The sequence below is a fragment of the Leptodactylus fuscus genome, chromosome 3 (assembly GCF_031893055.1).
Source record: "Leptodactylus fuscus isolate aLepFus1 chromosome 3, aLepFus1.hap2, whole genome shotgun sequence".
Lineage (NCBI taxonomy): Eukaryota > Metazoa > Chordata > Amphibia > Anura > Leptodactylidae > Leptodactylus > Leptodactylus fuscus.
In genome coordinates, this window is record NC_134267.1 from 191,747,335 (window position 1) to 191,764,389 (window position 17,055).

The 17,055-nt window shown below is 43.2% G+C and overlaps 1 protein-coding gene across 1 annotated transcript in view; it reads left to right on the forward strand.

The window, feature by feature from the left end:
- Positions 1-10,660: 10,660 nt before the first annotated feature.
- Positions 10,661-17,055, forward strand: part of BOK (BCL2 family apoptosis regulator BOK) — a 29,675-nt gene continuing 23,280 nt past the window's right edge. Inside the window, exon 1 of the mRNA XM_075268963.1 lies at positions 10,661-10,895. The gene's annotated coding sequence lies outside the window, so the exon portion shown is untranslated. The remainder of the gene's footprint in view (positions 10,896-17,055) is intronic.

Genomic DNA, 17,055 nt, shown 5'->3' on the forward strand with positions numbered 1-17,055 from the left:
AGAAATGAGGGTATTTGTATTCCCAATATATTCTTTGAATTCCCAGTCAGACAATGGCACTGTATACCAGTAGTAAAAATTGTGGGTGCACGTAACCCCAATATATTCTTTGAATTCCCAGTCAGACAATGGCACTATATACCAGTAGCAAGAAATGAGGGTATTTATAACCCCAATATATTCTTTGAATTCCCAGTCAGACAATGGCACTGTATACCAGTAGTAAAAATTGTGGGTGCACGTAACCCCAATATATTCTTTGAATTACCAGTCAGAAACTGGCACTATATGGCAGTAGCAAGAAATGAGGGTATTTGTATTCCCAATATATTCTTTGAATTCCCAGTCAGACAATGGCACTGTATACCAGTAGTAAAAATTGTGGGTGCACGTAACCCCAATATATTCTTTGAATTCCCAGTCAGACAATGGCACTATATACCAGTAGCAAGAAATGAGGGTATTTATAACCCCAATATATTCTTTGAATTCCCAGTCAGACAATGGCACTGTATACCAGTAGTAAAAATTGTGGGTGCACGTAACCCCAATATATTCTTTGAATTACCAGTCAGAAACTGGCACTATATGGCAGTAGCAAGAAATGAGGGTATTTGTATTCCCAATATATTCTTTGAATTCCCAGTCAGACAATGGCACTGTATACCAGTAGTAAAAATTGTGGGTGCACGTAACCCCAATATATTCTTTGAATTACCAGTCAGAAACTGGCACTATATGGCAGTAGCAAGAAATGAGGGTATTTGTATTCCCAATATATTCTTTGAATTCCCAGTCAGACAATGGCACTGTATACCAGTAGTAAAAATTGTGGGTGCACGTAACCCCAATATATTCTTTGAATTCCCAGTCAGACAATGGCACTATATACCAGTAGCAAGAAATGAGGGTATTTATAACCCCAATATATTCTTTGAATTCCCAGTCAGACAATGGCACTGTATACCAGTAGTAAAAATTGTGGGTGCACGTAACCCCAATATATTCTTTGAATTACCAGTCAGAAACTGGCACTATATGGCAGTAGCAAGAAATGAGGGTATTTATAACCCCAATATATTCTTTGAATTCCCAGTCAGACAATGGCACTGTATACCAGTAGTAAAAATTGTGGGTGCACGTAACCCCAATATATTCTTTGAATTCCCAGTCAGACAATGGCACTATATACCAGTAGCAAGAAATGAGGGTATTTATAACCCCAATATATTCTTTGAATTCCCAGTCAGACAATGGCACTGTATACCAGTAGTAAAAATTGTGGGTGCACGTAACCCCAATATATTCTTTGAATTACCAGTCAGAAACTGGCACTATATGGCAGTAGCAAGAAATGAGGGTATTTGTATTCCCAATATATTCTTTGAATTCCCAGTCAGACAATGGCACTGTATACCAGTAGTAAAAATTGTGGGTGCACGTAACCCCAATATATTCTTTGAATTACCAGTCAGAAACTGGCACTATATGGCAGTAGCAAGAAATGAGGGTATTTATAACCCCAATATATTCTTTGAATTCCCAGTCAGACAATGGCACTGTATACCAGTAGTAAAAATTGTGGGTGCACGTAACCCCAATATATTCTTTGAATTACCAGTCAGAAACTGGCAGTATATGGCAGTAGCAAGAAATGAGGGTATTTGTATTCCCAATATATTCTTTGAATTCCCAGTCAGACAATGGCACTGTATACCAGTAGTAAAAATTGTGGGTGCATGTAACCCCAATATATTCTTTGAATTACCAGTCAGAAACTGGCACTATATGGCAGTAGCAAGAAATGAGGGTATTTATAACCCCAATATATTCTTTGAATTCCCAGTCAGACAATGGCACTGTATACCAGTAGTAAAAATTGTGGGTGCACGTAACCCCAATATATTCTTTGAATTACCAGTCAGAAACTGGCACTATATGGCAGTAGCAAGAAATGAGGGTATTTGTATTCCCAATATATTCTTTGAATTCCCAGTCAGACAATGGCACTGTATACCAGTAGTAAAAATTGTGGGTGCACGTAACCCCAATATATTCTTTGAATTCCCAGTCAGACAATGGCACTATATACCAGTAGCAAGAAATGAGGGTATTTATAACCCCAATATATTCTTTGAATTACCAGTCAGAAACTGGCACTATATGGCAGTAGCAAAAATAGTGGGTGTATATAGCCCCAATTCTATTGCTAGGGGACTTGCAGGGTATTTCTGGGGTGAAGGTGGGGGGGCACACCGTTGGAACGGGTATCGGGGGTATATATCGGGTATACGGGAATACACTGACAGTGTATTCCATTCAGGATCCTGGGAAAGCTGGGTTGCGGCGATTGAGCCCGTCAGTGCCACGTTACACTGACAAGCTTCTCCCTGGAATTTAGCTCTTACAAGAGCTGTTGTGGTTGTCTTCTCCTTCCTATCTAGCCTGTCCCTGCCTACCCAGAATCTAACCCCTAGCTAACTGGACGGAAACCTCCGTCCCCGGTGAATTGCAAGCTCAGAATGACGCGAAGCTGGGCGTCGCTGTTCTTTTAAATTAGAGGTCACATGTTTTCGGCAGCCAATGGGTTTTGCCTACTTTTTTCAACGTCACCGGTGTCGTAGTTCCTGTCCCACCTACCCTGCGCTGTTATTGGAGCAAAAAAGGCGCCAGGGAAGGTGGGAGGGGAATCGAGTAATGGCGCACTTTACCACGCGGTGTTCGATTCGATTCGAACATGCCGAACAGCCTAATATCCGATCGAACATGAGTTCGATAGAACACTGTTCGCTCATCTCTATCCGTGTATGGGGATGCATAGGGCGTCTTTTTTTTGCGGGGCCGGGTGTACCATTTTCGGGAAATGCTATTGCTTTGATCAACTTTTTATTCAAATTTTTATCAGAATCAAAACAGTGAAAAAATGGCGGTTTGGCACTTTTAACTATTTTTCCCGCTACGGCATTTACCGTACAGAAAAAGTATTTTTATAGATTTGTAGAGCGGGCGATTTCGGATACGGAGATACATGCCGAACAGCCTAATATCCGATCGAACATGAGTTCGATAGAACACTGTTCGCTCATCTCTAATAATTAATTTAATGGGTGTAAAAACATCATTGTGAATTTCATATTCTGCGCTCCTGTTCGTAGAACACTACTGATAAATCTGATATGGAACATAGGGTTATGCTAATTTTACTATACCACAATATAGCAGTTATGATTTGAAAGAAATGTATATTAACCCCTTCCCACAATGGGCATTTTTTGATATCCCATTTTTGTTTTTGATTCCCCGACTACCAAACCCCTAACTGTCACTTTTCTATTCACAGAGCCATATGAGGGCTTAACGTTTTCAGGACAAATCGTACTTTGTACTGGTACCATTTAATATTCTGTACGATGTACTGGAAATCTGGAAACAAAATTCAGAATGGATTGGAGAAAAACTGCATTTATGCGACTTTTTTTACTGGCTTTGTTTTTACGACGTTCACTCTGCAGACAAAATGACATGTAAGGGCTCGTTCACATCAGTGTTGTGAACTCCGTTCTCCAGGTTTCCGTTTCCAGAGGCAGGAGACGGAAACCTGCAGGAGTCTCTCTCACCCATTCATTTGAATGGATGAGAGAGATGTCCGGCCATGAGCGGCGTTGAGCGTTTTATGCTCTCCGCCGTGAAACTGGGTTTTATAATCTGGACACAGAGTCGGACATGCAGTACTCTGTGTCCGGATAAAAAAAATCCGGTTTCGCGGCGGAGAGCATAAAACGCTCACCGCCGCTCACGGCTGGACCCGGTCTGTGCTTTCCGTCTTCTGGCATGCATGCACGGAAAGCACAGAACGGAAAAAAGAACGCAGGTGTGAACCTAGCGTCACCTGTATTTTATAGATCGGAATAATTCTAGGGATATCAGAATTATATTAGATATATTGGTTTTTTCATGTTTTAACCCCTTAAAATTTTGGAGGGAGTTGCCATATTCTGACACTTGGAACTTTTTTTTATATTTCTGTATAAATGCATAAGGCATAATTGTGGGGCCAGATGTACTTTATATATATACTGTATATTACCTTAAAATGTTTAAACAATAGGTCATTTTCTGATGATACATTTCCTTTGCAGGATCTCACACAGCATTGCTATACATTCACACAGGGTTAGAAACAATGTAATATTTACTTTAGCAGATAGCCTATGTCCTATAAATCAGATGTTGTGGCCCTATATCCTGTTAATAATTAAGCGCAAGTTTTCCAAAAAGAGTTTTATTTTTCTATTCAAAATTTTTAATTTACTGGGCATATTTTCCCATATGGTTTGCTGACTATAAACCTTGCAGATCACTAGTGAGAACTTACTTGGTTCAGCTTTGCATTATGAATCATTTGACGTGACTGTTCTATAAGACAGCTCTATTGTTTCTTTGTTTCCAGGACTAATCTTTTCATAGATGTCTATCAGAGCCATATTTATAGGCTATGCTGCTGTAATGGGTCAACACCCTGCCACGTATACAAGGCAGCTAGCGCCCTGCACTCATTTTGGACATCTTACTGTATGGTGGCCAGAATAAGACTCACACAGGACACGGTATTACCAGGCACTTTCCTTGAGGTACAGATATACGTCGCAACAGAAGAAGATTCATCAAATGTTTGTAAAAGCCTTCACCAACAGTGTGACAGCTTCTTTGGGTCTTGAACCCAGGGTTTTGTAAATGAAAGACAGCAACTCTAATGGCTGAGCCACATTGTTATTCCGCTACTGACAATGGCTGATGCTGTTACTTTTGGCACCTCGTATGGTATTTAGTCTCTGTACTGTCAGGAGGGCGGGGTCAGGCAGGAGAAGACTAGGGGTGTGACTGTGAGCTCTGTCACTGACTGCCTCTGATTGGAGCTGTGAGTCGCACCCTCTGCCTGACATTGCTCTTTTGACATTACAGAGCTGATATAGCACATCAGGCACCAAAACTACCTGCACTTGTTGCTCAGGTATGGCTAGAGATAAAAATCCAACTATGCTGGAATCAATGGAGCAGGAGCTCCATTGCTTACATATGCTAAGAAATTGAATTATCGGAGGCGGTGAAAGGTCCTTTATAAATGATGACCTATCCTTAGGATACATCATGCCTGTAGCACAACAGTGCTCTGCCTGTGAGCGAATCGTCACACCACCTCTTTTCCTCATAACTGTACCCAAACTTTTTTGGTGTCAATGCAGTCAGAACTATAGGTGTGTGGCCCTCTCTACAATTAAAGATTAGTCATGAGGACACAGGACTGACTTCCTCTCATTTACGTGCTAGCAATTCTTTTTCCAACCAAAACACGTTCAGACATCCTGTCCCTGATACTGCCCACCCTTATGCTTCTTTGCTTTGTTTTGCTCAGATTAGATTATAATCTCTGAACACCCTCTTTATGCTTTGTCTAGTTATTTTGTATATTTTATGTTGCACTTTGATGTGTGGTGTGAAATGATGGTAAAAGTTTCTGTATACTCAGCCATAGGAACACAACCTGACCTGGTTAAATTAGCATGGAAAAATTTGTATGGTCTGTGGTGTCAGGCAAGCAAAGTCAATTTAGATTGTGAGGGGGTTCGAGGGTGATATAAATGATGAAACTTTTTGTATAGCCTGCGGAATATGTTATATGGGCAATACAGTATATACTAAATATTAGCACTGACTGGCAGGAAAACTTAAAGGGGTTGTCCAGGATAAAATGATACTTTTACCTTAATCTAAATACCCTCCCCCCACCTAAATTCTAACATACTTACTTTACCAAAAATGTATATTTACCCATATGACTGCCATAGGAGCATTTTCTGATTTTCCGGTGAAGTTTCTTTTTCCCTGTTTCCGGAAACGGAATGTCACCAATACTACTACTAATAATAATACATTTTATTTATATAGCGCCAACATATTCCGCAGTACTGTACAATTTGTAGGGTTCAAATACAGACAGAAAGATACATTACAAAGAAAGTCATTTCACACAATGGGACTGAGGGCCCTGCTCGCAAGAGGTTACAATCTATGAGGTAGAGGGGTGACACAAGAGGTAGCAGGGGCGGTATTGCTTATACAATGGTCAGACACTTTTGTAATAGAAGTTACTGTCATTACACAAAAATAAAACTTTATGAGCTGTCACCAGTCGTGTCCTTTAACATGTGAATGGAGCTTGGACCTATAAAGTTAGCCTGAAATGGCATCATACCGTGGGGTAATGTGGGAGCTGGAACAGAGTAGGGTTAAATTTTGGGGATTCTAATGATGGTATGGAAGGGTTTACATTAGGAATTGTGATAGGCCTGTCTGAAAAGATGTGTCTTTAATTTGCGCTTGAAGCTGTAGAAATTGGGAGTTAATCTGATTGTCCGGGGTAGAGTATTCCAGAGAAGTGGTGCAGCTCGGGAGAAGTCTTGTATACGAGCGTGGGAGGTTCAGATAATAGAAGATGTAAGTGTTAGGTCATTGAGTGAGCAGAGAGCACGGGTTGGACGGTAGACAGAGATGAGGGAGGAAATGTATGATGGTGCAGCACTATGGAGAGCCTTGTGGAGGAGAGTGACAGGGGCGGATCCAGGGCCGGGTGAGCCGGGCAACCGCCCGGGGCCCCGCGCCTAGCGGGGCCCCGCGGCGCGGCCGAGACCTAACAAAATGGTCCCGGTCGGCATGTCCCGACTCCAACTGAGCTCAGCGTTAAAGCAGGAGCTGAGCTCACAGCTCCTGCTTTAAACGCCTATGTATTCGGCTCATCGGCGGTAGGACGCCGATGAGCCGAATGCATAGGCGTTTAAAGCTGGAGCTGTCACAGCTCAGCTCCTGCTTTAACGCTGAGCTCCGGCCTCCGGCATTTGTAGCCGCGATGTGATGACGTCATCACATCGCGGCTACAATATGTGTATGAGGGAGAGAGCTGTGAGGGAACGAGGAATGGTGAGTGTGTGTGTGTGTGTGTGTGAGAACGGCATTACACTGGGGCAGATGGAGGGGGAGAACGGCATGACACTGGGGCAGATGAAGGGGGACAATGGCATGACACTGGGGCAGATGAAGAGGGGGAGAGAACAGCATGACACTGGGGCAGATGGAGGGGGGGAGAGAACAGCATGACACTGGGGCAGATGAAGGGGGGAGAATGGCATGACACTGGGGCAGATGGAGGGGGGAGAATGGCATGACACTGGGGCAGATGGAGGAGGGAGAACAGCATGACACTGGGGCAGATAGAGGGGGAGAGAACGGCATAACACTGGGGCAGATGAAGGGGGAGAATGGCATGACACTGGTGCAGATGAAGAGGGGGAGAGAACAGCATGACACTGGGGCAGATGGAGGGGGGAGAATGGCATGACACTGGGGCAGATGAAGGGGGGGAGAACAGCATGACACTGGGGCAGATGGAGGGGGGAGAATGGCATGACACTGGGGCAGATGGAGGGGGGAGAATGGCATGACACTGGGGCAGATGGAGGGGGGAGAATGGCATGACACTGGGGCAGATAGAGGGGGAGAGAACAGAATGACACTGGGGCAGATGGAGGGGGGGAGAACGGCATGACACTGGGGCAGATGGAGGGGGGAGAACAGCATGACACTGGGGCAGATGGAGGGGGTGGGGAGAGAACGGCATGACACTGGGGACAGAGATGGAGGGGGGAGAACGGCATGACACTGGGGCAGATGGAGGGGGGAGAACGGCATGACACTGGGGCAGATGGAGGGGGGGAGAACGGCATGACACTGGGGCAGATGGAGGGGGGAGAACAGCATGACACTGGGGCAGATGAAGGGGGGGAGAACAGCATGACACTGGGGCAGATGGAGGGGGAGAACGGCATGACACTAGGGCAGATGAAGGGGGGGAATGGCATGACACTGGGGCAGATGAAGGGGGGAGAACGGTATGACACTGGGGCAGAGACGGGGGAGAAATGAAATTGTGGGCAGATAAAGGGGGAGAATGGCATGAAACTGGGGACAGAGATAGAGGGGGGGACATGAAACTAGGGGTAGATGAAGGGTGTATATGAAAATGGGGGGGAGATATAATTTACGGGTGACTGTAGGAGGATTATACTGTGTGGAATCACATGAAAATTGAATGAGAATGGGTGGAGTCAACATAAAAGTGGGCGGGGCCTAATTTACTGCGGCGCTTCAACAGTTGGGAAGTACAGGTTAGAAGTACGAGACCCCCAGTAAGTAGGGCCCCGCCAAAGTCAATTGCCCAGGGCCCCACAAACCCTGGATCCGCCACTGGAGAGTGATAACTTTATATTTTATTCTATAATGAATAGGCAGCCAATGTAACGACTGGCACAGACCAGAGGCATCGCTGTAGCGTCTAGCCTGATAGATGAGCCTGGCCGCTGCATTCAGAATAGATTGTAGAGGGGAAAGTTTAGTGAGGGCAAGACCGATTAGTAAGAGTTACAGTAGTCAAGGCGAGAATGAATCAGAGAGACAATAAGTGTCTTTAATGTATCTCTGGTAAGGAAAGGGCGTATTCTGGAGATGTTTTTGACGTGGAGGTGACATGAGCGTGCAAGTGATTCAATATGGTGAGTGAAGGAAAGGTCTGCATCAAACATGACCCTGAGGCAGCGGACCTGCTGCCTAGGAGTTAGATATATTAGGGACAGATCTATTAGATGATACTACCGTAGTACTACCGCTCCCCCCCACCCCTTCATATTTACCTGTCTTCCTGTCCGAATCTTCTGGCGATGGAAAAAGGCGCAAGCAGACGTCAAGAGGAGAAGGAGCCAGCCTCCCACACAATAGAGCTAGAGTGCTGGCAAACATCAAGAGGAGAAGGAGCTGGCCGCACAGAATGAAATGATCTCCCGTGCCTAGAATCTCCAGATAGGAAGACAGGTAAGTATGATGGGGTGGGCTGAGTTATTTGGTTAGGACGGGTACTGTGAGTCCGCTGTGTATCCTGGTAATGGTAGGATAAACAAACAGGAAGTTGCACCATGTTAACAAATGCAATGGATGCCAGGAGCTCACAGAGAAACCCAGAATTTACTCAAAACACTGCTAAAGATATTTGTATGCACTTATTAACCTATTAATATCACTAACAGAACTTAAAAAAAAAAAAGATTTTTAACCCTGGAGACCACTTTAGTCAGTGATCCCTCTTCTCTATGGGGAACCACAGAATGCTTTGAATAAGACAGGAGAAGTGTCTCTCTGTTTTCTTGCTCCTTGGTGGTATGCTACTGTAGATGTACTTCTGTAACAAGTCAATTACAGCTCTGTACAAAATGGAGTCAGACTACGGCCATGAGCAAGACCTCCTAGGTTGGTTGCCATTAATTTATGGCTCTCCAGCTGTTACAACTACAACTCCTAGCATGCCCTGACAACTATAGTTTTGCATCATCTGCCTTAGAGTAATACCTCAACATTGTCACATGAACCTTTTTTTCCAATGCAAATTATCTCATGTCATCCAAATCAGAGACTCCTGTAAAAGGAAGAGTTATAGAGGGGTCACCTGTCCTTCTGGAGGAATGTTTGGCAGACATAAAATAATTTGCATATTCTTTCCCAAGGGTCACGGTCTAGAAATACCTCTTCATACATTTGCTGTTTGCCTTGCATAAAAAAATACTCCTATTTTTTTTTGTTCTAAGATAAAATTGATGGTACCCTTGGTGGTCGCCTTCACCTTATCCCATGCCAAACCTAACTTGAAGCAGTGCTTTAAGGGTATGCCTACACGGGATGTGGGTACAGCAGCTAACCCACTGGGATGTTCTGTACTTCAGCAGGAAAAGTAAATGGATTTGTGGTGACAGCACACAACCAAAGACAGAGCGCCAAACGGCAGAGTCATCTGACATAGGCTTAAAGTGGTTGTGCCATTTGTGTCATTAAAGATAAAGGTTAGACTAATAGAGGGTAAGTGTCAGATCACTGGGCTCTGACCGCTGAGACCCCTAGCTATCAGAACGGGGCCCCAAAAGTCCCCCTAAAGTGTCCCTATGAATGAAGCGTTAGTATGGGTGGCAATATCCGGCAGTCCCATAGATATGAATGGAGTGTTGGTGGTCGGTCCCCTAGCGATCTGGGATTTATCGCCTATCCTTTGGAGAGTGGATAAGTGTCTTTAATGGCACAACCCTATAACCTAAGTATGAAGCTACATCAGAAGGACACGCTGCTTTATTTCTGTTAGAGAAAGGTTGACAGGGTGAAACCCCCAAAAAATAATTGACATGCTGAAGGTTTACAACCCACCATTTAAGGCTGGGTTCACATCTGCGCGTGATTCGTCCCCCAAGAATGGAAACCCCAACGCAGGTGTAAACCTAGCATAAGAAATCTAAAATGGCAATAAATATGTGATCTACCAACTACAAACAAAGAGAGAACATGAAGTCCTCATTATACAGGATAATAAGTTATATAACCCAGCCGGTACACTAAATTAGAATTAGTACCTATAGAGATTGCATTGGTTGGGACATATGGCTGTAATTGGCATCAATTGCACCTTTACGCAGCAGTGTTATTCCCTCCTCCATTGCATTCTTTCTGTTTTCCTTAGAAGGATAAAGCCTGCTCACTCCCTCCTTCCTCCCACCCCCTCCTTCTGTCTCAAAGCTTCTGGTTATGCTTGCTTCTGCCAGACCAAATGCATAGTGAGTACTAGGGAACAAGATCTGCCGCAGAAGCCAGTAGTCAAGGAGGAGAAGCTGAGTGAGAACTAACAGCAGGAGGAACACTGCACAGAGACACACAACAAAGAGACAAGAACATGCGATTGAGCTCATCAAAGCGCCAGTCATTGGTACCTGGAGAGAAGTGTAGACATCAGTGACTTCTATACTAGCGCAGGGGTGAGTAGTAGTATCTCTGTACTCCTGCCTTTATTTTCTTCCTATTCTGTAGGTAGATATGTTTCTTCATACCGCATAAGTAAGCAGTAGTAAATACATTGATTTTTGTATATACCCTCTAAATCTGAAAATCTTCAGAACTGTATTAGATCTAACTAGTATAGGAATATAGATTAGGAATCCATTACTGGTACAGGTGTGATGTATAAAATAAGAGTGAAATCACTTAAAAAAAAAAAAAGTAAAATATCCTAATAATCAGAATAAATGCTGCAAACAAGTTTATAAAGCACATTTTCTCGTATGTAGGCTTGAGAAAACCTGTCTGACAAGTAATTGATTCAATGGGTTGGAGGTTATGAGGGTATGATATACAATGCTTGTATTAAAAGAATATTACCTAGTTTACACTGGATCAGTAGTGGATCTATACTGGATTCACTAGATCAATCAATAGGGATATTCATTGGGATTCAGCAGTGCAGCAACGATCAAATCCAATAGATTGTAACCAAACCACGCAAAGGAAATCCTCAGGATAGATTCCTATTAAAAATGCAAGTGATAGAAAATGACGTAATATATGTTGCATCGGCATGAAAGTGATAAAAAAAAACAACACAAATACCCATATTGACTGGAGACAGTGTGTTTTATGGAAAGCTGCTATATAAAGTGGCCATAAATCTGCATTTTAGTGTACTATGAAAGGATCAGTGACTACCACTGAATACTAAACAGAAGCTCAGCCTGATACTATAGACTACGTATACTGTAAACAGGGCTGGTCTAAGGCTGGTGAATGCCCTATATGGACACCCACTAGCATAACACTATACAGTATACAAATACTACACATCAATAGATACACTAGGAAGTATATATATATATATATATATATATATATATATATATATATATATATATAGGTCTTATAGATTTAGGTGCTTAGTGTGGGATCGAAGGTAACCATACCATCAAGTGGCGCCCCCCTGACGTGGCAGGTGATATGTGAGCATACAACTATGAGGCCGAGTCTGACTGTAAGTGACCTTTATATTAAATTGTCTCATTTTTCTCTGTCTAACCTGGTTATGTTTTTACAAGGGTGACACATTCCAGCGTGAGTCATTCCTCTTACCTGTCCATTATAATCCACATATTATAATATAAAATTACATAAATACTGGATTGTAAAGTGTGATACTGTGTCCTATTATCATAAGAGACCAAGCCTATACTATGGGAGAAGCCTAAGTATAATTTATTGTGACGTGGTGCCAAGGCTGTGAGGACAGGACTGCCTAATGTCAGCTATAAGAAGGTATTATAATGAACGTAATCTTACATAACCACATGATCTAAGTGATATTAGTACGGGATACACCTCGTGTTCTTATTCCTGCATTCTAAGTAACAGGTCATTTTCCTATAAATAAACAGTTGTCCAATATTATCATTACCTTATGCTACATAGAGAGACAGGATGTTTTTTTTTCTTCTTCCTCATCCCTTTCTTGGCTCCTCTATTGGACTTTCTGTCCTCATGCTACAGATCTACATTGAATTCTATAGACCCCTAAAGACACGCTGGTTTCCAACACCATCACTCACAACCTGTGGCTGTTTCCATATGTTACAATATTCCAAAGACCAGCATATGCCGGCAGTGTGTGACTGTCATGGATTGCTTGGAGCTATAGTATTGGAGCAGCTGGAGAGCCACAGGTCGGAGACTATTACTGTAGCACAGGCAGAGGCAATTGTGTAGGTAAAAGCTAATGGACACCCCCAGGACAGTACTGTAATTTTTAGAACGTTATAAACACCATAACACTGCCATAAAATAATTTCACCATAATGTGCCCAAATAATATCCAGAATCCAAATAATAATCCTTTTAGAAAGTTACATAATACTGCAATATAGTTCCCAAATAATACTGTAATCCAATAAATAATACTGGGTACTTTTACTACTCAGCCCCTGTCCTGAAGAGCCCCTGAATGGGTTCTGGGCATCTGCACAGTTTGCCATCACACCATAGGATCAGCACCAAGACACAAGGTGCAGTAAACACCCCTGCAAGGAAGTGATATGGAATTTGACAAACCTGCAGCTGCCCTCATCCATACGATAGGAGATAACTTGCAGATCTGTTGGGTTCTGACTGCCCAGACCTCCACAGACCAGGAGAATGGGAGACCTTCGCTCCCTGTTTTTAATGGATCATTGGTGAACTGAAGTAATATGCACACTGCTTCATTCATTTCAATGGGAGCTCTGGAGATAGCTGAAGATAGATCTTTCTGCAATTCCCTAATGCTTGGTTTACATCTGCATTGGTATTCCGTCCGTGGGAGTCCGCATGGTGACCCCCAAATGGAATACCAAACGCAATTGCAAGCGGTGTGCAGTAAAAGTACACGGACCCCATTCTGTTGGGAGGGGTCCTCATGCGGATTCCCCAGATGGAATACCAATGCAGATGTGAACGAGGCCTAACATATCAGTGTGCAGACAAGATGTGGATCTACTTTGAAATAATGCCACCATCACAGCAGCTAACTAGTCCCAGACAATAACATTTACTACTGTCAAGTTTTATTGTCTTTTGTTGCGTTGTAGTCAAGCCAAGCCTGCCATAGTTATGCTCTGTATTTATTTGCTTTCTGCTACGCCTTCAGGAGTTACCCCTGCACGTTAGTATAAGGATCATTGGCTTCATTGCTTTCAGCAAAATCCTTAGTTAACTTTTCAGCGCATTCCTTGGTGAGCTTCACTTGGCAACTGACCACATTATGAATTATAGTTTGATCTTATCGCTTGCATTTATTATTCCTCATCTCATCACTAAACATCTGTTTTTATACCCTGTAAAGCCCTCAATAATATAATCAGTAGGGTCACGATCTCCCAATTTGCATGGGTCCTAACACTCCATGCACACAAATGTGTGCTTGGTCAGTGAGCTAGCTGTGTGTTTAATGGCTGCACACTGACCCATTATTTTCTATGGCCCTATACACATGCTGTGTGAGGGGCTGAGAACCCATGCTAAAACTCAGGACAGGTTGTATTCCAGTCTGTTTTGCAGCCTAGGCTCACTGCATGAATTGGAATGGGTCAGTGGGTAGAATGAACTGCGCACAAACAATCATTTACCATCCATACCGTTTTCCCATTGACCCACAGATATACACATTAGTGTGCAGATAGCCTAAGACCCCATGTACAGGAGTGTGCTTTCAATGTGGGGCTGAGATTGTAGCGGATGCAATCTATGGGGCTGTCAAACCATTCTGTTCTGATGACATTCACAGATGATTATGGAGCAGGTTCTTTCCTTTTGTACCGCAAACTCAGCCCCACATTGGAAGCACAGCACTGAAATTCCACACCAAATTCCTCACCATTTTCCTCCGCGTGAATGGATCCTAAGGCCCCATGCACACGGAGGAAAATGGTGTCAGGAATTTGGTGTGGAATTTCAGTTAATGGGAGGCTTTTTTTTTATCAGCGCTGAAATTCCACACCAAATTCCTCAGGCCTCAAAACCCTGACCAAAAAACTATGTGTGAACTAAGCCTAAGGGCTAGTTCACACGTGGGCAAAGGGGAGGTTTTTGACAGCGGAATTCGCTTCAAAAACCTCTCCTTTAACATGGTGGTCTATGTAGACCACTAGCTTTTTTTTTCCTCCTAGCGTTTTCCGCCTGAAGAAGCGACATGACCTTTCTTCAGGCGGAAAACGCCTGAAGAATTGCATAGAAGTGAATGGGAGGCGAAAACCGCGCGGTAAAAAACCGCGCGGTTTTTTGCACACAAAACCGCGCGGTTTTTTGCAAAAAACCGCGCGGTTTTCGCCTGCAGTTTCTATAGCACATATAGGAAAAAAAAACCCTAGCGAAAACCGCTAGCGAAAACCGCGTCAAAAACCTCGTCAAAAACCGCGTGGAATGCAAAAAACAGCGTCAAAAAAACTCCTCGAGGTTTTTTACCTCGCACAAATAAGCTAGGCGGTTTTCACGTGTGAACTGACCCTTACTGCATTCACACAGAGTTTTTTGGTCAGGAATTTGGACAGAAAACTAACTGAAATTCCTCTTCCTAAAAACGCCTAACCATAGGAGTGTTTTGGAGGAGGAATTTGAGTCAGTTTCCTGACCAAATTCCTGACCAAAAAACTCTGTGTGAACGCAGCCAGGCTAAGGCCCCACGGGCCATATCCACAGCACTAAAGCGCTGCGTGAACGCATTGTGGTTCTTTCCATAGCGCTTTTAAGAGAAAGTTCACCGAGTTTTCATCTGCAGACTTTCTCTTAACATTATATCTATGGGAAAGCTGCCGGCATTTCCATAGATATAATTGTGACATGCTGCGATGTTCACAACCGCAACAGTTTTGAAAATCGCAGCATGTCTGCAATGAATTTTTTTCTTTCTACAAAGTGGGCATGGGATTCGCATGAATCACATCCTCTTTGCTTGCACTGTAAAATGCCGCGATTTTTCCCGCAGCATCTCCGCTGCTGGCAAATCGCAGTGTTTACGTCCCGTGGGGCCCCAGCCTTAGACTGGAATCAGACATACAGCAGAATTTGAATCCATGTGGTGTAGACTTAGGGAGTCACAGTCTCCTTCCACAGCTATATACTGTATATAAGTTGTATAGACACTGATCTGCAATATGTATAAGTTATTTTAATTCAGAGCCTATTGCATGCAATGAGCTTATAATGTAACTCTGTGTGAGTCACTGAGAAAGAAGGTTTTGGCATGGTCCATGACACACTATATGAAGGAGATGATCTCATCTACACAGACGATAACCTTCTAAGGTGATTAAGGTAAAGAACACGCTGTCTTATAGAGACACTATACAGCGGCATGTGCCAACATAGGTACAGCCAAGTTCTATGACAGATCCACATGTAACACATGCAGAGTTTGGTAAAAATGTTAGGAAATTACATAGTTACATTTTTAGCTGAAGTTTTTTTCACTTCGATTTCCTTCTTCTATTAAATCTTTAGGGAAAATGCTTACAATTCCGCAGCTAATATTAACATATTGTGATTTTCAAAAACGCATGTGATTTTGAAAATGGCGCTTTAAGGCTAAAGCCCCACGGGCCACAGCCAAAAAGCACTGCAGGAAAAGCTGTGGCCGAAATGCATTGCAGTTGTTCCCACAGCACTTTTCACAGAAAGTCTTTTTGCTTCAATTAGGGTCAGTGCACACAGAGTTTTTGGACGCTGAATTCACCTCAAAATCGTCCTCCAAAAAAACCTCGCAATAGAACTCTATTGGAAGGCTTTTTTTGGAGGCTGATTTTGAGGCAGATTCAGCATCAAAATCAGCGCCAAAAAACTCTGTGTGCACTGGCCCTTACTGTAAAGAAACGGCCGGTGTTTCTATAGGTGTAATTGACATGCTGCGATTTCCAAGAACTTGACAATTTTGGAAATTTCCACAGTGTGTATTTTTTCTGCATTTTTCTGCATTCTAGCAAATCCCCATCACTTTGAAGGGATGGGATAATGTTGTGGGTTCTGCTGTAGCGTTTATGTCACATGGGGCTTCAGCTTTACACACCTTTTTTCCCAAAATTTGTATGGATAAGATTAAGTAAAATCTCATTCAGTTCTATTGCAAGATGCAGCGTTTGTTTTTGCTGCAGCCAAAAATCCTGCATTTCCGTTTTTTTCTGAAAAGATTTCTACAATTGAAACAAATAATAAATAAATACAAAAGGCAAAATAATTCCAAACGTCATTCACAGGCCTGATTCACATCTGCTTTCAGTATTCCGTTCAAGGAGTCTGCATTAAAAAAGCAGCGAGCAGTGAAAACACACGGACCCCATAGACTATAATGGGGTCCGTGTGCTTTCTGCGCGGTGTCTGCACGAGTCATGCGTAGAGAAAAGTACGTCAAGCACTAATTTTTTTCTCTGCATGATTGGTGTGGACACCGCGTGGAAAATACATGGACCCCATTATAGTCTCGGGCAGAGATGGCGAACCTATGGCACGCGTGCTAGAGAGAGCACGCAGAGCCCTCTCTGCCAGCACACATGCGGTCGCCTGGATCGCTGACTAACGGGGAATCCGGTACATCCAGCTGTAAGCTGTCAGTGTAGGCCACACGGTCCACGC